This window comes from Triticum aestivum, chromosome 2B (assembly GCF_018294505.1).
Source record: "Triticum aestivum cultivar Chinese Spring chromosome 2B, IWGSC CS RefSeq v2.1, whole genome shotgun sequence".
NCBI classification, from domain to species: Eukaryota; Viridiplantae; Streptophyta; class Magnoliopsida; order Poales; family Poaceae; genus Triticum; species Triticum aestivum.
In genome coordinates, this window is record NC_057798.1 from 197027365 (window position 1) to 197052215 (window position 24851).

The window sequence follows — 24851 nt, forward strand, 5'->3', positions numbered from 1 at the left end:
CCAGTCCGAAATAAAAGGGTGCGTCATACTCAAGCACCTGGGTTAAAAACCAAAAAGCAAAAAACCCCTAAAGGGCACGGAACCGTACTGGAGGGATGGCTCACCAGACCCTGCAAAATCCACAGTACGGAGGGCGCCACTCCAACACATAGCCTCCGAGCATGTTGGATACTACGGCAGGTGGCCAAAAGTGGCGAGGGCTTTCTAGCCCCGGGCAACCAGCCCAGCAGTACCAGTACGGTATTAACAGTCTTCGAGACTTTCGCATCAAATAACATGCGAAAGCGAACAATCCGTAGCCTCGCCGAAGTCTACCAAGTATAAACAACAAATCCATGGAGCGACACAGCCATCACCTTCAATGCCAGCGATGAGCCTAAATTCCAAACAGCTCGAGCACCAGCCGCATTGGTCCTCAGTCCGATAGTGGACGGCTTTCGTATTACCAAGGTACTCATGGATGGCGGCAGCGGATTAAACCTCATCTACGAGGAAACCCTTCAAAAAATGGAAATTGACCGGAGCCGCATTGAGCGAAGCAGCACAACCTTCAGGGGAATAATCCCTAGTCGAGAAGTACGCTGCACAGGAAAAATCACACTAGACGTAGTGTTCGGCTCGCCGGACAACTACAGGTCCGAAGAGGTCACGTTCCAAGTGGCCCCATTCGGCAGCGGATATCACGCCTTGTTAGGGCGACAGGCATTCACAATCTTCCAAGCTATACCCCATTACGGGTACATGAAGCTCAAAATGCCCGGGCCCAATGGAATAATCACTCTCGTCAGTGATCCAGATATAGCACTCCGCGCTGAAAATAAGACAGCCGCACTGGCCCTAGAGGCATTATCCGAAGCCCTAGCGGCAGAAGAACTCACTGCGCTGCACTCCATGGTGGATAGGGACGAGGTGATACTCGATAAGAGGTCTAAGTCCACCTCTTTTAAACCAGCAGACGAAATAGTCAAATTCCATGTCCATCCAACAGACCCCACAAAGACGGCCTCCATTGGGGCATAATTAAATCCTGATGTAGAAGCCGCACTACGAGAATTCCTTCAGGAAAATTGAGACATTTTCGCCTGACACCCTTCAAACATGCCAGGAATCCTACGCAGGCTGGTAGAGCACAGCCTAAATATCCTAAAAGGATTTAAGCCAGTCAAACAGGCTCTTCGGCGATTTTCCGAACCCAAAAGACAGGCAATGGGAGAGGAGGTAGCCAAGCTCTTAGAAGCCGGATTCATCAGAGGTATAAAACATCCGGACTGGCTAGCCAACCTGGTAATGGTACCCAAAAAGGACAAATCCTGGCGCCTTTGTGTCGATTTCAAAGACCTTAACAAGGCCTATCCAAAGGACCCTTTCCCTCTCCCTCGCATCGACCAAATCATTGATGCTACCGCAGGGCACGATTCATTGTGCTTCCTCGACGCATACTACGGATACCATCAAATCAAGATGGCGGAAAAAGACCAGGCCGCAACGGCATTCATTACTCCATAGGGACCATTCTGCTTCAACACAATGCTCTTCAGACTCAAAAATGCCGGCGCAACATATCAGCGCATGATTCAGACATGTCTGGCTACCCAGATAGGCAAGACGGTAGAGGCATACGTAGACGATGTGGTCGTCAAGACCAAACACGTTGAAACTCTAGTAGACGACTTGAGGGTGACATTCGACAACCTCCGAGCATATGACATTAAGCTCAACCCGGAAAAATGTGTTTTCGTCGTACCAGCCGAAAAGCTCTTGGGCTTCATTGTATCCGGTAGAGGAATTGAAGCAAACCCAGCCAAGATCCGAGCTCTGTCACAATTGGATATCCCAAAAGACCTCAAGCAAATACAAAAACTATCTGGATGCGTGGCGGCTCTAAGCCGCTTCATCTCCCGTTTGGGAGAAAAGGCACTGCCCCTCTATCGCCTCCTCCGGCGCACCGAAAACTTCGAATGGACGGATGCTGCCGCAACCGGACTCGAAGAAATTAAGACCGTATTGGCAATAAATCCGGTCCTGGCCGCGCCCAACCTGGGCGAACCTATGTTATTATACATCGCGACAACACATCAAGTTGTCAGCGCCGCACTCATCGTCGAACGAGAAACAGAAGGGCACAAATTCCCTCTTCAAAAACCAGTGTACTACGTATCCACTGTCTTAACTCCATGCAAGTCCCGTCACCCACATTATCAAAAGATAGCGTATGCGGTGTTCATGGCATCCCGGAAGCTGCGACACTACTTTCAAGAGTGTTCCATAACGGTGGCCTCCGAAGTACCTATCAACGATATTATAAACAATCGCGACGCGACGGGCAGGATTGCAAAATGGGCCATTGAGCTCTTACCATTTGACATAACCTACAAACCACGGCGAGCTATGAAATTGCAAGTTTTGGCTCACTTCATCGCCGAATGGACCAAAGCCGAACTCCCTAAAGAGTACGGCGCATACTCCAATTGGATCATGCATTTCGACGACTCAAAAATGTTGGCTGGCTTGGGGGATGGCATCGTCTTGACGTCCCCAACCGGAGACACAGTCCAATACATGCTTCAAATAATGTACACGGACTCCAACAATGCAGCCGAATACGAGGCCCTTCTACATGGCCTCCGGATGGCAATCTCCATGGGTATTCAACGCCTAGAGGTGCGTGGGGATTCAAACCTCGCAACATCCCAAGTAAATGGAGACTTTGACGCCAAGGATACGAAAATGGCAGCCTACCGTAACGCCGTCCTAAAAATGTCAGCCTGGTTCGAAGGACTCGAATTCCACCATATAGCCCGGGATAATAACCAGGCAGCAGACGTGTTGGCATGCATCGGCGCAAAACGCGACACCGTCCCTCCAAACATCTTCCTGGAGCGGCTCTTTAAGCCATCCGTATTATGGGAAGAGGAGTCCAAAAATAACAATCCGAAACCAACTGTATCGCCTAACACAGAACATTCTGACACAATCGGTGGCTCAGCCAATGAAATAACAGATTCAGCTCACGAAATACTGGTAGTAACTGCCCCGTGGACGGAACCATTCCTAGCCTACTTAATCAGGCAGGAACTTCCTGAAGACCAAAATGAGGCCCGCTGCATAGTTTGGCGATCTAAAGCCTACAAGGTCCATGAGGGAGAACTTTATAAGAAAAGCACAACCGGAGTCCTTCAAAGGTGTATCTCCGAAGAGGAAGGGCGAAATCTCCTGGCTGAAATTCATGCCGAACTCAGCGGGCACCATGCCGCCGCCTGGGCCCTTGTAGGCAAGGCCTTCCGTACAGGATTTTATTGGCCGACCGCCCGGGCAGATGCTTAGGACTTAGTCCAACGATGCGTCGGTTGCCAGCTCTTTGCTAATCAGAGCCACATGCCACCCACCGCCCTCAAAACTATACCCATCACTTGGTCATTCGCGGTCTGGGGGCTTGACATGGTTGGACCCCTTAAAGGGGGAACCCACAAGCACAAATACTTATTGGTCATGGTGGACAAATTCACCAAATGGATAGAGGCCAAGCCGGTTAAAACGGCAGAATCCGGACCTATGATAGACTTCATATCCGGGGTAGTACACCGTTTTGGCATCCCCCACAGCATCATCACTGATAACGACACGAATTTCACGGCCGACGAGGTTAAACTTTGGTGCAAAAACATGGGCATCAAGCTCGACTACGCTTCAGTCTACCACCCTCAAACTAACGGTCAAGTGGAACGAGAAAATGGTCTAATCATGAGCGGCATCAAACCCGGATTAGTGCGGTCCCTCACGGAATCTAACACACACTGGGTAGAGGAGCTCGACTCCGTACTCTGGGGGCTACGGACCACGCCAAACCGCACAACCGGATTCACACCATTTTTTATGGTATACGGCGCTGAGGCAGTTTTGCCCTGCGATATAATTCATGACTCACCTCGCGTGCGCATGTACGAGGAAAGGGAAGCCGAGTTGGATCGGCAGGACAGTTTGGACGCTTTGGAGGAGGAGCGCGACGTGGCAAAATCCCGTTCCACATTTTATCAACAGTAGGCTCGAAGATATCAAAGCAGAGAAGTACGGGCCAAAACTTACAATGTTGGCGAGCTAGTTCTACGTCTGCCGGACAAGAAAAAGGACAAACTTAAGCCCAAATGGGAAGGTCCCTTCATCATCGACCAAGTCCTTACCGGCGGTGCATACCGTCTACGCAACACATCTGACAACCGACTCGAGCCAAACCCATGGAACGCAGCCCGTCTCCGAAGATTTTACGCCTAGCGCCGGACTCAGGGTTCGTCTCCTTCCTCCGTCCACCTTTCATTTTTTTTCGCTGTCTTTGTTTTCCCTCCTTTTTCCTCCCTCTTTCAGTACAAACCCCTTGAGGGCTGATCTGCGCTTTGTTCGCACTCACTCGACGTGCTACTCGCACTCGTTATACCTGGGGGCTTCTTTAAATAGAAGCTTATTTCTATGGGCTTCATGCCCAACACATGTGTCATACTTCCGCATGTACCTTTTGATCACCATTATATGCATCGATATGACTTAAGTTTTGGCCAAGCCGGGTTGCCTGGCTCCTGTGCTTACCCCTACGTTCTCGATTGTTCGGCTAGGAGGTAAAGGGAGCACCTCTGCGATTGTTACTGCCGGGTCAGCCGGATGTGTACCTCAGACTGGGTGAAGCCAAAGGCTAGCGTTCTTAAGGGAATATTCGGTCGATGACCTAAAAGATGATTTATTACTTACTTATTTATCTGCCCCAGATGCTTTTTCTGCTATTTTCGCAGTCCGGACATGCACTTTAGGGCATGCCTCCCAGGGAAAGGAACCCTTAACGGAACTATTCTCCCTGGAAGATGTTTCTTACTAACCATGTAATATAACATAGCTAGTTGGGCACTTGTCTGATAAAGCAATTATGACCCCTACGCCTTGTCTCCATGCATGCCCCGGTTCTTTTATAACCGTAAGGGTATTCGGACACACTCTGGACTGTTGGGTCCCGAGGTTGAAGCGAAAAGGTCTGCAAAGGCAAACGATCTACAATCCGGCTAGAAGGCATTTTACATGTCATTTTAAAATTACATCGTCAAACTGACTGATTGTACTCCTCTTCAATCCCATCTAACAGGCTGTCTAATTTACAGTCCTGTTGGGATTTCACGACCAATTCTACTTGGCCATACATCAGGCTCACAGGGATCTCCTTCCCATCGGGCCCCACAGGTCTGACCTCGGCCATGTGGTTTGGGTCAGCCTTCGGGTACTGCATCTTCACCATGGCCCAGGCCTCCCTGGCGCCCTGACGGCAGGCCGATATCTTCCACAGATGGAGACACCGCCGTACTCCCTGAACTTCTCAGCAAGCCCTCCAAGGCCCTCGGGTAGGGAGACAGAAGGCCATAGGGCATGAACGACGCCGCTCATCGCCTGCCGAACACGTTCGTGCAGTTGCAGCAGCTCGAGAAGAGGGTCTCCCATGGAACAAGGCATCTCCTCCGCCGAACGACCCGTGAGCACACCCACAGACACATTTTTGTCAATCGACTTCCTCGCCGAACTCTTCTTTTCAAAAGAGTTTGCTCAAGCACTTACTGTAAATGCCGCGACGAAGCCGCCGATTCTCCTTTACGGAGTTAGACAGCTGGACCCAAACATCTTTTAGTTCTTTGCCCAGCTGGGTGTTGGCATCTTGGAGTTTGTTCCTCTCCTGCTGCACCTTCATAAGCACCCTCTCGCCGGCCTTCAACTGGCGCATCAGATGTTGCTTGTCCGGATCTAGTCCGGCACCCTCTGCAATATTATTGTCAGACTATACACACACGCCACACTTCATAAACTACTTCTTTTCAAAATATGAATTACCAGAGGGGGTCTCCGTGGCTCCCCCGGCAGCGGCTAGTGCGGCCTCAAGTTGGGCCTTGCATTCTTGAAGCTCCTGGGACAGGTGGGTATTCTTCTCGGTAAGATCCTGCATAACAAATGATCCTTAAATCAGTTAGTTTAACTATTTTAAGTCTCGGGGGCTACTGGCATATATAACTATTAAAATTCCTCACCTGTATGTCTTTTACATACTGCTCCGTGGCTCTGGTTAAACCATCTTGAGCAGCACGGAGGTGCGCGTCTCCCGCATTAAAGGCATTCAACGCCTCTGGGGAGAAACACGCATCATGAAGAACTGTCCGACGGCGCCTGTGATTCATGGCGCTCTCCACCTCAGACCTGGTGGCGGACAACCTATGGGCATCCTCCGTTGGAGGAGCATCCGGCTGACGCCTTGCGCTCGTCTCCCCCTCCGGACCAGGCGTTGGAGCCTGGCTGGCGGAGGCTTGGTTGGCACCCTCTCCGGACTCAGTCCGGCGAGCGCTCTTTCTCCTAGAAGAATCATGAGCATTAATATACCTCCCAGGAGTCTTTCCCTTAAAAGAAAATGGTGCACCATAGCTTTGCGGCGACGTTTCGATTCGCGCCGCACTCCTCTTCCGCCTGCTAGGCCGCACTGGCCACATTTGGTTAGTCGCCGTGGGCTCGGCTTCCCGTCGTAAAGGCACCTCCTGCGAAGCACCATTGGTACACGGTGGTCAGAAATAAGCATTAAAAAAGTAACGGTGTCAGGACTTCGGTCGTACTCACCTGGGAAGCCGGACATAAACCGGGGCAGTCAGCCGTAATGGCGACTAAAGCATTGTCTATGCTGAGCTGGTGGAACACCCCGTCAATCAAATCCACCTTTATGTCCGGATCCTCTTTGGAGGCCGGATCAAGGGATCTTCCCGGATCCTCGGGTTATGGAGTTGGGCTTTCTATGCCCTCCACATCTCGGCGTAGTTCCCGCGTCGAAATCATAAAGTAAGACACTTATCTTTGAAAGCACAGATCAGATATAAGCATCCGCTTACCCAGCTCCGAGGGTTATTCATGGAGAATCCATTCAATGGATTCGTACGGAGGATGTCCTCCTTCTCCCCCTTGTACAAGCCGGATAGGATCTTCACCAGATCGGCGGCCGATCCCGGCCCCGTGCGGCCATGACGGGTGGCGTCATTCTCCCCATTGAAATTCCACATGGGGTGGCCCCTATATTGGAGCGGCTGCACCCCTCGCATAATGCATGTGGCCATGACTCCAATCATGGTTAATCCGGAATGGGCTAGTAACCGTATCCGGCCCATCAGATAGTGGACGCTCCTGTCATCTTCCCGTTGAGGGCTCCGTGGGCGCCAACTTAGGCGTTTCTTCAGAGGAGCGTTGCTAAACTCCGGGAGGCCGATCCGAATTGGATCCGGTAGCGGGGCGTCTTCCATATAGAACCACTCCGAAGGCCAGTCTTCGGACGCCTTCTTCGGGGTTCCGGATAGATATCTAGTCCCGGCGATGCACCATATTTCGGCTCCGCCCACTTGATAAATTGACCCCTCGTGAGAACGGGGTACGAGGCAAAACAGCCTCTTCCACAGCGCAAAATGGGGCTTGATGCCCAAGAACAGCTCGCAAAGAGCTACAAAGCCCACGATGTGCAAAATGGAGGCAGGCGTAAGGTGGCGAAGTTGGAGTCCATAGAACTCCAGGAGCCCCCAGAGAAACGGATGTATGGGAAATCCGAGTCCCCTTATTAGGTAGGGGACGAAGCATACCCGCTCTCCTTTGGAGGGATTAGGGACGCTCTCCGCCTGTTTCCCACCCTTGTAGGTGGCCAGTTCGGCTTGAACCGGAACCATAAAGGCCGGGGGAAGGTATCCCTCTGCTTGGAGCGTCACTAACTCGCTATGCAGGACTGAGCATCTCCTCCAATCTCCTGGCTGAGGACTGGGAGCGCGAGAAGAGGAGCCGCGTCGACTGTCCATGTTGGAATGTATTTTTTGTCAGATGCGCCTCGATGAGTACTTGCGGAAGGAGGATGGTGTGATTTGGATCTGGATCCTCGCCTCTCTTATAGGCAGCTTATTCGTGCAGCTAGGGGGTAAAATGTAAGAATACCCTGGCTTTTCACATTCGTACAACATGTGGAAGAAGGCCATTATTGGACGTGGAAGCCAAGGAGCGCAACATTTATGAAGCAATCGGACACTATCCGGCAAACACATGGAGCGTGAAGGAGAACCCGCTTTGCAAACGCCGAAGACAACATACGCGCCAGACTCGTCGTCATTGAAGCCTGGTTCGGGGGCTACTAAGGGAGTCCTGGACTAGGGGGTGTCCGGATAGCCGAACTATCATCATCGGCCGGACTCCAAGACTATGAAGATACAAGATTGAAGACTTCGTCCCGTGTCCGGATGGGACTTTCCTTGGCGTGGAAGGCAAGCTTGGCGATACAGATATGTAGATCTCCTACCATTGTAACCGACTCTGTGTAACCCTAGCCCTCTCCGGTGTCTATATAAACCGGATGGCTTTAGTCCGTAGGACGAACAACAATCATACCATAGGCTAGCTTCTAGGGTTTAGCCTCCTTGATCTCGTGGTAGATCTACTCTTGTAACACACATCATCAATATTAATCAAGCAGGACGTAGGGTTTTACCTCCATCAAGAGGGCCCGAACCTGGGTAAAACATCGTGTCCCTTGTCTCCTGTTACCATCCGCCTAGACGCACAGTTTGGGACCCCCTACCAGAGATCCTCCGGTTTTGACACCGACACAAATTATGTCGTAGCTCACGTTTTAGTTCTACTGTTTTAGATATGTTCCTAGAGAAAATTTAGTTGAAAGTTAATAGTAGCAATTATGCGGACTGGGTCCGTAAACTGAGGATTGTCCTCATTGCCGGGCAGAAGGCTTATGTCCTTAATGCACCGCTCAGTGTGCTGAACCTTGAATGTCGCCTGTGGATATTGCGAACATCTGACATACACGTTTTGATGACTACGTGATAGTTCAATAATATTAAACGGTTTAGAATTGAGGTGCCGAAGACGATTTTGAAACATCGTGGAACATAGAGGATGTTCCAAGGGCTGAAATTGGGATTTCATGCTAGTGCCCATGTCAAGAGGTATGAGACCTCTGACGAGTTTCTTAGCCTACAAACTAAGGGAGAAAAGCTCAATGGTTGAGCTTGTACTTAGATTATCTGGGTACAACAATCACTTGAATCGAGTGGGAGTTAATCTTCTAGATGAGATAGTGATGTTTCTCCAAATTCATTGTCACCAAGCTACTAGAGCTTCGTGATGAACTATAACATATCAGGGATAGATATGATGATCCTTGAAATATTCGTGATGTTTGACACCACGAAAGTAGAAATCAAGAAGGAGCATCAATTGTTGATGGTTAGTGAAACCACTAGTTTCAAGAAGGGCAAGGGCAAGAAGGGATACTTCATGAAATGGAAAATCAGTTGCTGCTCTAGTGAAGAAACCCAAGGTTGAACCCAAACCCGAGACTAAGTGCTTCTGTAATGAGGGGAACGGTAACTAAAGCAGAACTACCCTAGATACTTGGTAGATGAGAAGGCTGGCAAGGTCGACAGAAGTATATTGGATATACATTACATTGATGTGTACTTTACTAGTACTCCTAGTAGCACCATGGTAATAGATACCGGTTCAGTTGCTAAGTGTTAGTAACTCGAAATAAAAGGCTACGGAATAAACGGAGACTAGATAAAGGCGAGGTGACGATATGTGTTGGAAGTATTTCCAAGGTTGATGTGATCAAACATCGCATGCTCCCTCTACCATCGGGATCGGTGTTAAACCTAAATAATTGTTATTTAGTGTTTGCGTTGAGCATAGACAAGATTGGATTATGTCTATCGCAATACGGTTATTCATTTAAGGATAATAATGGGTACTCTGTTTATTTTATTAATACCTTCAATGGTCTTGCACCTAAAATGAATGGTTTATATCTCGATCATAGTGATACACATGTTCATGCCAAAAGATATAAGATAGTAATGATAGTACCACCTGCTTGTGGCACAGCCATTTGAGTCATATTGGTATAAAACACATGAAGAAGCTCCATGTTGATGGATCTTTGGACTCACTCGTTTTTGAAAAGTTTGAGACATGCGAACCATGTCTATTGGTATGTGCGCATGAAGAAACTCCATGCAGATGGATCATTTGGACTCACTTGATTCTAAATCACTTGAGACATGCAAATCATACCACATTGGCAAGATGACTGAAAAGCCTCGTTTTCAGTAAGATGGAACAAGAGAGCAACTTGTTGGAAGTAATACATTTTGATGTGTGCTGTCCAATGAGTGCCGAGGCACGCAGTGGATATCGTTATGTTCTTACTTCACAGATGATTTGAGTAGATGCTGAGTATATTTACTTGATGAAACACAAGTCTGAATTATTGAAAGGTTCAAGTAATTTTCAGAGTGAAGTTGAAGATCGTCGTGACAAGAGGATAAAATGTCTACGATATGATCATAGAGATGAATATCTGAGTTACGTGTTTGGTACACAATTAAGACATTGTGGAAATTGTTTCACAACTAATACCGCTTGGAACACCATGGTGTGATGGTATGTCCAAACATCATATATGCACCCTATTGGATATGGGGCATACCATGATGTCTCTTATTGAATTACCACTATTGTTTATGGATTAGGCATTAGAGACAACCGCATTCACTTTAATAGGGCACCACATAATTCCGTTGAGATGACACCGTGTGAACTATGGTTTAGAGAAATCTAAGCTGTCATTTCTTGAAAGTTTGGGGCTGCGATGCTTATGTGAAAAAGTTTCATCCTAGTAAGCTCGAACCCAAAACGGATAAATGCATCTTCATAGGTCACCCAAAATGGTTCGGTATACCTCCTATTTCAGACCCGTAAGCAAAAGTGATTGTTTCTAAAATGGGTCATTTCTCGAAAAAAAGTTTCTCTCGAAAGAATTGAGTGGGAGGATGGTGGAGACTGGATGAGGTTATTGAACCATCACTTCAACCAGTGTGTAGCAGGACACAGGAAGTTGTTCCTGTGGCACCTACACCAATTGAAGTGGAAGCTGATGATAGTGATCATGAAACTTCGGATCAAGTCACTACCAAACCTCGTAGGACGACAAGGACGCGTACTGCTTCAGAGTGGTATGGTAATCCTGTCTTGGAGGTCATGTTGCTAGACAATAATGAACCTACGAGCTATGGAGAAGCGATGGTGGGCCCGGATTCCAACAAATGGCTCGAGGCCATAAAAATCCGAGAGAGGATCCATGTATGAAAACAAAGTATGGACTTTGATAGAACTACTTGATGGTCATAAGGCTGTTGGGTATAGATGGATTTTAAAAGGAAGACGGACAATGATGGTAAGTATCACCATTAAGAAAGCCCGACTTGTCGTTAAGATGTTTTCCGACAAGTTCAAGGAGTTGACTGCGATGAGACTTTCTCACTCGTAGCTATGCTAAGAGTTTGTTGGAATTATATTAGTAGTTACTGCATTATTTATGAAATCTTGCAGATAGGATGTCAAAACATTGTTTCCTCGACAATTTTCTTGAGGAAAGGTTGTATATGATACAACCAGAAGGTTTTGTCAATCCTATAAGATGCTAACAAGTATGCAAATCTCCAGCAATCCTTCTAAGGACAGGAGCAAGCATCTCGGAGTTGGAATATATGCTTTGATGAGATGATCAAAGATTTTGGGTTTATACAAAGTTTATGAGAAACTTGTATTTCCTAAGAAGTGAGTGGGAGCACTATAGAATTTCTGATGAGTATATGTTGTTGACATATTGTTGATCAGAAGTGATGTAGAGTTTCTGGAAAGCATATAGGGTTATTTGAAAAGTATTTTTCAATGGAAAACCTGGATTAAGCTACTTGAACATTGAGCATCAAGATCTATAAGGATAGATCAAAAATCGCTTAATAGTACTTTCAAACAAACACATACCGTGACAAGATTTTGAAGCAATTCAAAATGGATCGGCAAAGAAGGAGTTCTTGGCTGTGTTATAAGGTGTGAGTATTGAGTTAGACTCAAATCTTGACCACGGCAGAATAGAGAGAAAGGACGAAGGTCGTCCCCTATGCTTTAGACATAGGCTCTACAGTATGCTATGCTGTGTACCGCACCTGAAGTGTGCCTTGCCATGATTCAGTCAAGGGGTACAAGAGTGATCCAGGAATGGATCACAGGACAGCAGTCAAAAGTTATCCTTGGTAACTAGTGGACTAAGGAATTTTCTCGATTATGGAGGTGGTAAAAGAGTTCGTCGTAAAGGGTTACACCGATGCAAACTTTGACACTAATCCGGATTATTCTGAGTAGTAAACCGGATTCGTATAGTAGAACAGTTATTTGGAATAGCTCCAAATAGTGCATGGTAGCTGCATCTACAAGATGACATAGAGATTTGTAAAGCACACATGGATCTGAAAGGTTCATACCCGTTGACTAATAACCTCTCTCACAAGCGAGATATGATCAAACCCCATGGGTGTTAGATTCATTACAATCACATAGTGATGTGAACTAGATTATTGACTCTAGTGCAAGTGGGAGACTGTTGGAAATATGCCCTAGAGGCAATAATAAAATGGTTATTATTGTATTTCCTTGTTCATGATAATTGTCTATTGTTCATGCTACAATTGTATTAACTGGAAACTGCAATACATGTGTGAATACATAGACCACAACATGTCCCTAGTGAGCCTCTAGTTGACTAGCTCGTTGATCAATAGATGGTTATGGTTTCCTGACCATGGACATTAGATGTCATTGATAATAGGATCACATCATTAGGTGAATGATGTGATGGACAAGACCCAATCCTAAGCATAGCACAAGATCGTGTAGTTCATTTGCTAAGAGCTTTTCTAATGTCAAGTATCATTTACTTAGACCATGAGATTGTGCTTTGGGTGTACCAAACGTCACAACGTAACTGGGTGACTATAAAGGTGCACTGCAGGTATCTCCGAAAGTGTTTGTTGGGTTGGCACGGATCGAGACTGGGATTTGTCACTCCGTATGACAGAGAGGTATCTCTGGGCCCACTCGGTAATGCATCATCATAATGAGCTCAATGTGACTAAGTAGTTAGTCACGGGATCATGCATTACGCAACGAGTAAAGTGACTTGCTGGTAACGAGATTGAACGAGGTATTGGGATACCGATGATCGAATCTCGGGCAAGTAACGTACCGATTGACAAAGGGAATTGTATACGGGATTGCTTGAATCCTTAACATCGTGGTTCATCCGATGAGATCATCGTGTAACATGTGGGAGCCAACATGGGTATCCAGATCCCGCTGTTGGTTATTGGCCAGAGAGCTGTCTCGGTCAAGTCTGCATGATTCCCGAACCCGTAGGGTCTACACACTTATGGTTCGGTGATGCTAGAGTTGTTATGGGAATTAGTATGTGGTTGCCGAATGATGTTCGGAGTCCCGGATGAGATCCCGGACGTCACAAGGAGTTCCGGAATGGTCCAGAGGTGAAGATTTATATATGGGAAGTCCAGTTTCTGTCACCGGAATGGTTTCGGGGGTTATCGGTATTGTACTGGGACCACCGAAAGGTGTCCGGAGGTCCACCGGGTGGGGCCACCTGCCCCGGGGGACTTGATGGGCTGAATATGGGAGGGAACCAGCCCCTAGTGGGCTGGTGCGCCCCTCCACAAGGGCCCAATGCGCCTAGGGTTGGAAACCCTAGGGGAGGGGGGGCGCCTCCACCTTGCTTGGGGGGCAAGTTTCCCCCTCCTGGCCGCCCCCCCTCTAGATGGGATCTAGAGGGGCCGGCCCCCTCTCCCCTTCGCCCTATAAATAGAGGGGGGTGGAGGTCTGCAACACCCTTTCTTTTGGCGCAGCCCCTCCCTCCTCCAACTCTTCCTCTTCCTCCATAGTGCTTGGCGAAGCCCTGCAGAAATACCACGAGCTCCACCACCACCATGCCGTCGTGCTGTCGGAGTTCTCCCTCAACTTATCCTCTCCCATTGCTGGATTAACAAGGAGGAGACGTCCCCGGGCTATACGTGTGTTGAATGCGGAGGCGCCCTCCGTTCGGTGCTAGACCGGATCTTCCGTGATTTGAATCGCCACGAGTACGACTCCATCAACCGCGTTCTTGGAATGTGACGCTGATGTCCACAGGAAGCTGAAGATCATCAATACTGATGTTCTGGTTATTGAACCACTCATGAATGAAGTTATTCAGAATATCAACATCAAAGAGGGGCAGATCATTGAAGATTTCAGTCTCTTGCTTGCTCTTGATAAGCATCTCCAGAGCATCATCACCAAGATCTTCATCGCTAGACACATCAATGGCTTCATCTTCGTTGCGCAGAATAGCAAACGGTGTCAGGGGTTGCCCAGTGGCCTTCTTGGGAAATGACTTCTTGGTCCTCTTGGACACACGAGATAAGTCTTTAGACTGCACACTGGATTCAGGCGGTGCAGTCTTCAGAGTCTTCCTTGTTGAAGCTTTTGGTGAAGAAGACGGCTTAGAAGCCTTTTCCTTCTGAAAGGATAGATGTAGTTGACTAGAGGGGGGGGGGGTGAATAGGCAACTAACAATTTTTAGCTTTTCTTTACCAAATTAAACTTTGCATCAAGGTAGGTTGTCTAGATATGCAACTAGGTGAGCAACCTATATGATGCAACAACAACAAGCACACAAGCAAGAAAGGGATACAACACAAATAAGCTTGCAAAAGTAAAGGCACGAGATAACCAAGAGTGGAGCCGGTGAAGATGAGGATGTGTTACCAAAGTTCCTTCCTTTTTAAGGGAAGTATGTCTCCGTTAGAGCGGTGTGGAGGCACAATGCTCCCCAAGAAGCCGCTAGGGCTACCGTATTCTCCTCACACCCTCACACAATGCGAGATGCCGTGATTCCACTATTGGTGCCCTTGGAGGCGGCAACCGGACCTTTACAAACAAGGTTGGGGCTCTCTCCACAACTGAATTGGAGGCTCCCAACGAAACCACGGAGCTTCGCCCAAATGGAATATGGCTCCGAGGTGACCTCAACCGTCTAGGGTGCTCAAGCACCCAAGAGTAACAAAATCCACGCAAGAAAGTATGTGGGAAACAAATATCATTTGGTGGAAGTGTAGATCTTGGTCTCCTCCTTCAATCCCTAGCAAATCAACAAGTTTGAGTGGCTAGAGAGAGATTGGGCAAGAGAGCTTGAGTAGCATTAATGGTGGAGTGAGAGAGGTAAGAGGTAAGTGAGGTAGGTGGAAGAAGCACCCTTTTATAGCAACCCTAAAAATCCAACCGTTACTGCATTTTCTGTAATGCAGTGGTACAACCGCTCCTTGTCTCGGTACAACCGGGACTCACGGTTTACGTGCAGAACCCTACGAGGCGGTACAACCGGGCGACTAAGCGGTAGTACTGGTTTAAGAGAACAACCGTACCAACCGCCCAGCCACCGCTCAACCACCGCATAGAAACAGTAGGGAGTCACCCTGAGTGCGGTAGTCGAGCGGTACAGGACCGGTGCAACCACATGGCCTTGAGCGCTCGGGCGGCTAAGTCCTGAGAGGTAGAACCGCTCTGGGCGCCGGTGGTACCGGTACGACCGGACCAACTGGGCCACCATCGCCCGAGTACCGCATCAAAACAGAAGTCTGACTGGTACTTGGGCGGTACTTGGCCGGAACAACCACCGTAGTCTTTGCTGAGCATGGTGGCGGTACCACCGCTCGGAAGCAGCGGTACAGCCACTCGATCAAGACAGGTAAGCGTCAAGAACCAGTGGTACAACCGCTCCAGAGAGCGGTACAACCGCTGGGAAGCCACAGAAGCAGTAGGATAAGAAGGGAAGAGCTCTCTCTCACAACTAAGAAAGGCAAGAGAGGGGAGAAGCAAGTGTACGTGAGAATATTCCCCCAACACCTTCCAATGAGAATTCCCTCTTGATAGTATGGGTTCCCTACGACCAAAGAGATAAAAAGCATAGACAACACCATCTTCGATCTTTTTCCTTCCAGAGAGAAACACTATCCAATGAAGGCCTAACCACCGAGAACCTGAAGCACTTTAGCACAAGATTAGAGCAACAAAGGGTTGTCATCATCATCCAAAACACAAAGTAGGGAAATTCCCTTACAATCTCCCCCTTTTTGATGGATGATGACAACAACACGATTTGCAAGAGAGAAGTCTAGAAAATGTAGATGAGACTCCCCCTAGATGTGTGTCCCAAATTGAGAAGACTATTTGAGAGAACTCATTGGGGACGAGACTCCCCCTAGATTTTGTAGACTCGCCACTCCTACTCAACATGCGAAAGTAAGCAAAAGGACCATACTAAGAAGGTAGGGACAATAATGAATAAAGCAACAATATCACCGATAATGAAGATAGATAGATAGATAAACGCATGTCTTACACCATGCACGAAGAGATAAGCAACAAGGTTCACAAGCCAAAGTTCAACCATACGAACGAAAGGAAACTAAAGGAAAGCACAAACCCACCCATGCAAATCCCGAGACCTATAGAACTCTCTCCCCCTTTGGCATCAAGACACCAAAAAGGAAAAGAGCAAAGCTAGCACCCCAAAGCTCAGTCGTCCTCCTTTGAGTCCTCGGTAGCATCAGGATCCTCATCATCAGCAGACACATCATCATCGTCGTGATCATATTCCTCCAAGATATCATCAGTTTCAGCAAAGGAGGTGGAGGGCTGGCGAGGGACCTCATCATCAGACCACGTGTTGTGTGCAGAGATCCATCACTCCTCCGGTGTGATGCTCTTCTCAGAGCCACTCTGGACAGACATGTTGAGGTGCCTCATCATCGCAATCTGACGATGCCGGGCATGCTTCTCATTAACATGGGCCTCATACATCCTCTTCTGGATGTCAGATTGGAGGCAGAAAGTCTTCTTCACCTTGGTAGTGAGCTTGTCCACCCAAGAGGGCTTGGCCCCTGGCTCCAACTCAAAGTCCTCATCGTCAGACGTGGCATAGACATCCTCAGGAGCATTAGCAGGAAAGCAAGGCTCGACATGCTTCTTATTCTTGAGTAGCTTGACCTCATGAATAGTAAGATTATTGGGAGAAGTGAGAGGCTCTCTAGGACGGCGAACCGCCCAAACTGAGTTCAGAAAGCACATGACAAATGGAGCGTAAATGGGGACTGTCGGGGGGATGAACCCCAGGCAGGCAACGGAACCCGGATCTATTTCAAAAACAGCAGGGCCCGCATCGCCCCGCAAACCGGCATGCGCCAGGCTGGGTCGCTCGACCCGGCAAGGCGCGCAACCCGACCAAGACCCTTGACTCGGCAAGGTACGTCGACCTGGCCGCAGCGGCTGGCGCAAGGCAACTCAGCCCGGCGCAACCTTGGCTTCCCCAGCAAGCCAACCCACTTGTGGCGTCCACGGCAACCAAGCCACGGGTCAGCTCCCATCCCATCCAGGTCGTATGATGAGACGAGACCTCAATCATCGATGACCAAGACTACAGTGCCCCCGCCCATGCCCGTGGTCAGCCGAAGCGTGGCAACAGTGCCCCTTACCTACCCGTTGACCAAGGCTGGCACGGCAACAGTGTTCCCACCCTCACCGCTGACGACAGCAAGCGGCGGCCTGATGGAGAACACTGTGCGCGGCGTGACTCGGCCACGCCATGACGATCGACAAGATGACGCACAGTCCCCATAGGCATGCGGGACCCGCACCTAGGGGAACCCGGCAAACCACAAGCCCCCAAGCGGGACCAACCCAGTACCCCGGACACCGAGAATACAGACCCACCAACTCGGCATATTACCATTGTAACCCTGGGTGGGTTGATCTATAAAACCCCCCAGGAGTCCACGCCCACAGGGGCATGATATGTAAGATCCCCGGCATGCAAAAGCAAGCAAGATAGGACTAGCCACTACCTAGCAACACCAGAGAGAAGGAGCAGCCCGAGCCTTGGCCAGCCTCCTTCCTCCTTCATACAGCTCCAGGAGCGACATTGTACTATCGACCATCCAACTAAACTCGACAGGACTAGGGGTGTTATCTCTCCGGAGAGCCCCAAACCTGGGTATGTCTGGCGTCCCGCGCTCGCGCATATCAACCTCGCCTCCGAAGCCCACCAGCGCCCTCGAGCCTCCTCCTCTCTTTAGCCATCCCTTGGCATCTGCTGTATGCCCACGACGACAGTTAGCGCCCACCATGGGGCAGCTCGAGGAGCTGGCCGGAAGCATGCTTCGGACGAGGCCCTTCTCCTACTCCGACGAGTCCGTCGCTCTAGCGGACGACGTCATCGACGCGCTCGCCGCCTTCTTCACCGTGCTGTGCATCTCCGACACGCTCGCGGCCGACGAGTACCCCAGAGAGGTGCTCACCTACTCCAACTCCCCACTCTCTCTCAGCGGCGGATTCACTGCCGGGGCGATGGACGCCCATGTAGAGGTCTTCGTCATCGGCGATGGCGCCTCTTCCTCGTCGAGCAAGGTGAGAAGAGTCGTCGAAGCCGCGGGCGCCACGGCGCGGACGGAGCCGTCCGACCCGCTGCGCGCCGTGATGCAGAGCCTCCGCATCCCCATCGGCACCGACATCGACGCCACCAACGTCGCTGAAGCCCGAACCCAACTCGAGGACAGGCGCCAGCAAATGCTGGACCTGTCCGAGACGCTGGCCGCCACCAGGCGCCACCTGGAAGCTTCTCAGATGGAGCACGCCGCCGCCCACGGATTCACGCCCGCCGCGGCCGAGCCAAGCCGGGCCGCCGATACTCGCGCCCGGGGAGGAGCGATCGGTCGGGCCTTCGGCGCCGTCCGGTCCGTCTATGAGACCCCAGTCAAGAACATGCGTGTTGCGGAGGCAGCCGCGGTTGGCCTCGACCAACTTGCGGTCGAGGAGCTCAAGGAGCGCATCGGGCAGATGCGCGAGCTCCTCCACGCCGCCAACACCCAGCAGGATCGCCTCAACCAGCTCGCCAAGCCGGCGGGGTCTGGCTCCGCCCGCCTTGACGGACCCAGCGAACTTCTGCACACGGCCTCCTCGCCGCTCGGCGAGGCGCACTCAGGCCAAGCCCGGACCCGGCGCAACCCGGCCGGCACCGCCGCCGATGCTCTGGGCAACGAGCCCATCCTAGAGACCCAGCACGGACCCGGCCAGCATGGCCAGCATCCGGCTCCAGCCGACCCGGCCCCTCGGGGCCTGGCCGCCAGTCGACTCGGCCCGCGCGCCATCGATGACGGCGACACGCGCCACCGCCTCGATTAGCTCGCTCGCTCCCTGGAGGTGGAGGAGAGCGGCGCTATCGGGCCGGCGTGCTTCAGCCCATGCATCCGGGAGGAGCCCTTCCCCAAGGGGTTCGTGCTTCGCCGTGACACCCCCAAGTACAATGGGACCGTGAAGCCAGAAGACTGGCTCACCGACTACACCACGGCCATTGGCATCACTGCTGCCAATCGTCGTCTCACCGTGCGCTACGCACCACTCATGCTCCAAGGATCGGCTCACACATGGTTGAACAGCCTGCCGATGGGCAGCATCAACGCATGGGTTGATTTCGAGGAGGCATTTGTCCGCAACTTCACGGGGACGTACAAGCGGCCCGGTCGCCCCAGCCAGCTCGCCATGTGCGTGCAGGGGCCGACGGAGACCGGCCGCGAGTACCTCGCACGCTGGACCGAGCTCCGGAATAGCTGTGAGGGCGTCCATGAAGTCCAGGCGATCCAATACTTCGTAAGTGGGTGCCGACACGGCACCCTCCTCAAGCACAAGCTTCTACGCTCCGAGCCAGCCACCATGGCCACACTCATGGTGACGGCGGACAAATACGCCAACACCGACTCCGCCATGAAGATCCAGGTGGCGCTGGATGAGGCCGGCAAGGCGAAGCCGGTCCCTCCACCAAAGCCGGCCGACGAAATCAGCCGGCAACAGCACCACCAGAACAACAAGCGCAAGGCCGAGCAGCTGGCGCAACATCACGACAACCGGCTCGTCGCGGCTGCCGAGCCCGCGGCGGACCCGGCAATGAAGCGCCAGCAGAGTGGCAAGATGGCGTGGCAACCCACCATGAGCTTTGAAGAGATGCTCGACGCCCCATGCAAGCACCACAGGCGCAAGACCCTCCACACACATGCTTCGACAGTGCGCCATCACCAAGCGCATCATGAGGGGCAATGTTCCGCCTCCTCCGGCTTCGACTCTGGCTCCGGGCGCGGGGCAGCCGCCTCTGCCTCCACCACCGCCTCCCGCCGGCGGCGCGATGCGGAATGACGCCTACCCAGACCAGAACACGGCCTACATAGTCTTCACCAGCCTTGGTGACGACAAGCGTAGCGAGCGCCTCCTCTGGCAGGAGGTGAACACCGTCGTCCCGACCAAGACGGATTTCATGCATTGGTTGGATCGCCCGATCACCTGGACCTGGGAGGATCACCCGGCAGTCTTGCCGAGTCCGGGTGGATACACCCTCGTCCTCAACCCTACCATCGTTGTGCGGCGCACCTGCAAGTTCTCCCGAGTCCTCATCGACAGCGGCAGCAGCATCAACATCCTCTACCGCGACACGATGACCAAGCTCGGCCTCAAGGCCGAGGACCTGGAGCCAACCCGGACAGTCTTCCACGGCATCATACCCGGCCCTCCTGTTCACCCATTGGCCGGGTCCGGCTCGATGTCCTGTTCGGCGACAGCAGCCACTTCCGACGCGAACCGATCTAGTTCGAGGTGGTGGACCTGTCCAGCACGTATCATGCGCTGCTGGGCCGGCCCGCGCTCGCCAAATTCATGGTGGTCCCCCACTACCCGTACCTGAAGATGAAGATGTCGGGTCCCAAGGGACTCATTACCATCATCGGTGACTACCGCAAGTCTCTGGAGTGTGCCTGAGACGGTGCCAAGCTGGCCGAGTCGCTGGTCATTGCCGAGGAGCGGTGCCAGCTCGACCGGATTGTCGCCCTAGCCGGCAAAGCCTCCGCCGCATTGATCCCGACCCTGGACCCGGCCGATGAGGCCGTCTTCAAGCCCTCCAAGGAAACAAAGAAAGTGAAGCTGAACCTGGAAGACCCCAACTGCAGCAAGTACGTTGTCGTAGGCGCTCGCCTTGACAACAAATAGGAAGGCGAGCTCGTCAACTTCCTCCGTGAGAATCGGGATATCATCGCATGGACCCCCAAAGACATGCCGGGTATCTCGAGGAAGTACGCCGAGCACAAACTCCACGTCCGCAAGGACGCCAAGCCTGTCCGTCAACCCCTCTGTCGATTTTCCAAAGAGAAGAGAAGAACCATTGGTGAAGAGGTCGCCAAGCTCTTGGCGGCCGGCTTCATAATGGAAGTGTTTCACCCCGAGTGGCTGGCCAACCCAGTCCTCGTCCTGAAGAAGAACAAGACCTGGCGCATGTGTATCGACTACACTAGCCTCAACAAGGCCTGTCCCAAGGATCCATTCGCCCTCCCGCGGATCAACCAAGTCATCGACTCAACCGCCGGGTGCGAGCTGCTGTCCTTCCTGGACGCCTACTCCGTCTATCACCAGATCAAGCTGGATCCGGCCGATGCTCTGAAGACGTCCTTCATCACGCCCTTCGGGGCGTACTGCTACATCACCATGTCGTTCGGGTTGAAGAACACCGGCGCCACCTTCCAACGCTGCATGCAGAAATGCTTGCTACCGCAACTCGGCAAGAATATCCACGTGTACGTGGACGATATCATGATGAAGACCAAGAAGCACCTCACGCTCCTCGACGATCTAAAGGAAACATTCGCCAACCTCCGTGAATACAAGGTCAAGCTCAACCCGGAAAAGTGCGTCTTCGGCGTCCCAGTCGGAAAGCTGCTCGGTTTCCTCGTCTCGGAACGCGGCATTGAGGCAAACCCGGAGAAGATCAAGGCCATCGAGCGCATGCGCAAGCCAACCCGGCTGCGCGATCTCTAGAAGTTCACAGGCTTCCTGGCCTGGGTCAGCCGGTTTCTAAGCCGGCTGGGCGAGAAGGCACTGTGCCTGTACCAACTAATGAAGAAAACAAGCCCGTTCGAGTGGGACGGCAAGGCGGACGAAGCCTTCCAAGACCTCAAGCGCATGCTCTCCACCGCACCCATCCTGGCCGCGCCGATCGACAAAGAGCCGCTATTGCTCTACATAGCCGCAACCTCGCGGGTGGTCAACACAGTGCTGGTGGTCGAGCGACCGGAGAAGGGCAAGATCCAGGCCGTCCAGCGACAGGTCTACTACATGAGCGAAGTGCTCTCCACCTCCAAGCAGAACTACCCACCCTACCAGAAGATGTGTTACGGCGTGTACCTCACCGCCAAGAAGCTGAAGCAGTACTTTCAAGAAGACATCGTCACCATCGTCAGCACGGTGCCGATCGAAGAAATCATCGGGTGCCGGGACGCCTCTGGCCGGGTCGCCAAGTGGGCGATCCAGCTAGCCGGCCACACAATCCTCTACGAGCCCCGCACCACGATCAAGTCTCAGGCCCTGGCCGATTTCCTTGTTGACTGGACCGAGACCCGGTACCTGCCGCCGCCTCCTGACTCGACGCATTGGCGCATGCACTTCGACGGGTCCAAGATGCGACTCGGCTTAGGGGCCGACATCGTACTGTCATCTCTGAAGGGCGTCCGACTCTGCTATGCACTCCAGATCCACTTCACCGCCTCCAACAATGTCGCCGAATACGAAGCCCTTGTGCACGTCCTCCGGCTAACCAAGGAACTCGGCATCCGGCGCATCCTGTGCTACGACGACTCGGACTTGGTGGTGCAGCAGTGCTCCGGTGAGTGGGATGCCCGCGACTCCAACATGGCAAGCTACCGCTTCCTCATCCTGAAGCTCTCCGGATCCTTCGATGGCTGCGAGTTCTCCATGTCCCGTGTGCGGAGAACGAGGCAGCCGATACGCTTGCCAAGATCGCCTCGTCACGTCAAGCCATCCCATCCGGCGTCTCCCTCGAGCACCTGCGAAAGCCATCCGTCGAGCCGTCGCCGGACTCCGAGTCCATCCACGTCCCAGAAGACCCAGCCGCGCCGCTAGCCAGCCCGGGGGCTGCTCAGCTCAACCCGGCCACCATCACCCCGGACCCGGCCGTCGCCGTCACCAACCCGGGGGCTGCTCAACCCGGCCCAGGAGCCGCCGACTTGGAACCCACCCAGGTGGCCGTCTTCACCGCCGTCGTGGCCCCATCTTGGGCCCTGCCAATATCAGAATGGCTGGAGAACGGGGTTCTCCCCATGAACGAGACCGAGGCTCAGCAAGTTCAGTGCCGGGCATCCTCCTACAACATCATCAACAACGAGCTCGTCAAGCACAGCTCTACTGGCGTGTTCCAGCGTTGCATCGAGCAGGATCGCGGCATCGACATCCTCCTCGACATTCACCAGGGTGAGTGCGGGCACCACGCCGCATCTTGATCCCTCGTGGCCAATGCGTTCCGCCACGGGTTCTACTGGCCAACGGCCCTCGAAGACGCCGAGTCGCTCGTCCTCAAGTGCGAAGGATGCCAGCGCTTCAGCAAACGCAGCCACCAGCCGGCGTCAGCACTCCGCACCATCCCGATCGCCTGGCCCTTCGCGGTCTGGGGACTCGACATGGTGGGACCCTTCAAAAACGCTCGAGGCAGCATGACGCACTTGCTGGTGGCAGTGGACAAGTTCACCAAATGGATCGAGGCAAGACCAATCAAGAAACTGGACGGGCCAACAGCCGTCCGGTTCATCAAGGACATAGCGGTGCGCTATGGCATGCCGAACAGCATCATCATCGACAATGGCACCAACTTCGCCAAGGGCGCGCTCGAGCAATACTGCTCCGTCTCCGGCATCCGCCTCAACCTGGCCTCCGTGGCACATCCGCAGTCCAACAAACAGGTCGAGCGGGCCAATGGACTCATCCTGTCTGGCATCAAGCCGCGACTCGTCGAGCCACTCATCCGCTCACCTGGCAGTTGGCTCGACGAATTGCCCGCAGTTCTCTGGAGTCTATGCACAACACCAAACCGGTCGACCGGGTTCACCCCGTTCTTCCTCGTCTACGGATCTGAAGCCATCATCCCGACCGACATCGAGTTCGACTCGCCGCGTGTCACGATGTACACCGAAGCAGAAGCAAGAGAAGCACGCGAAGACGGCGTCGAGCTTCTCGAAGAGGCGCGACTTCTGGCACCTAGCCGCTCGGCTATCTACCAGCAAGGCCTGAGGCACTGCCACAGCAAGAAGATCAAGCCTCTAGCATTCCGCGAAGGCGACCTTGTCCTCCGACTCGTCCAATAGCACGCAGGCCAACACAAGCTGTCCTCTCCATTGGAAGGCCCGTTCATCATGAGCAGGACTTTGCGCGACCGCAACGCCTACTACCTCGTCGACGCGCGCAAATCGAAGAAGCGCAAGAGGGACACCGCTGGCGAAGAAATGACCCGGCCGTGGAACGCGGAACTCCTCCATCCGTTTTACAGTTAGCCGCACGAATGTATGTATCAACACCTTTTGTAAGCATATGAAACTATGGGGTCCCCGAACGAGACTCGGGGGCTGCCTTTTGTCGACCAATTTATTGAGTCCATATTTCACATCACTTTACTACCGAACCCGGCCGCCGGCTCGACTAGCTCGACCCAGGGGCTCGGGGGCTGGCCGGCTTGATCATCACCCCATCGCTTTACTTGGTGATGCCTGATAAACTTAGGATGCCGCGGTCCCCCACTTCACCCTAAAACCGCAGATCCAGCTCTGGCTGACGGTGGGCAAGCACAACAGGCTAAAGCTCCCCTACGATTCATACACTAAGTCAAAGCCGCCGAGTCAACCAACCCGGCCCGATGCTCGTCAACTAAGTTAGCCGCACGACCGGCTGCTCACCAACTGGCCAAGCCGGATTGCCGCCAGCCGGCCCAGTGGGTGTTTCGCTCGCGCTCAATGCTTCTAAGGGCCCAACTCCTGCGGCCACCTCTC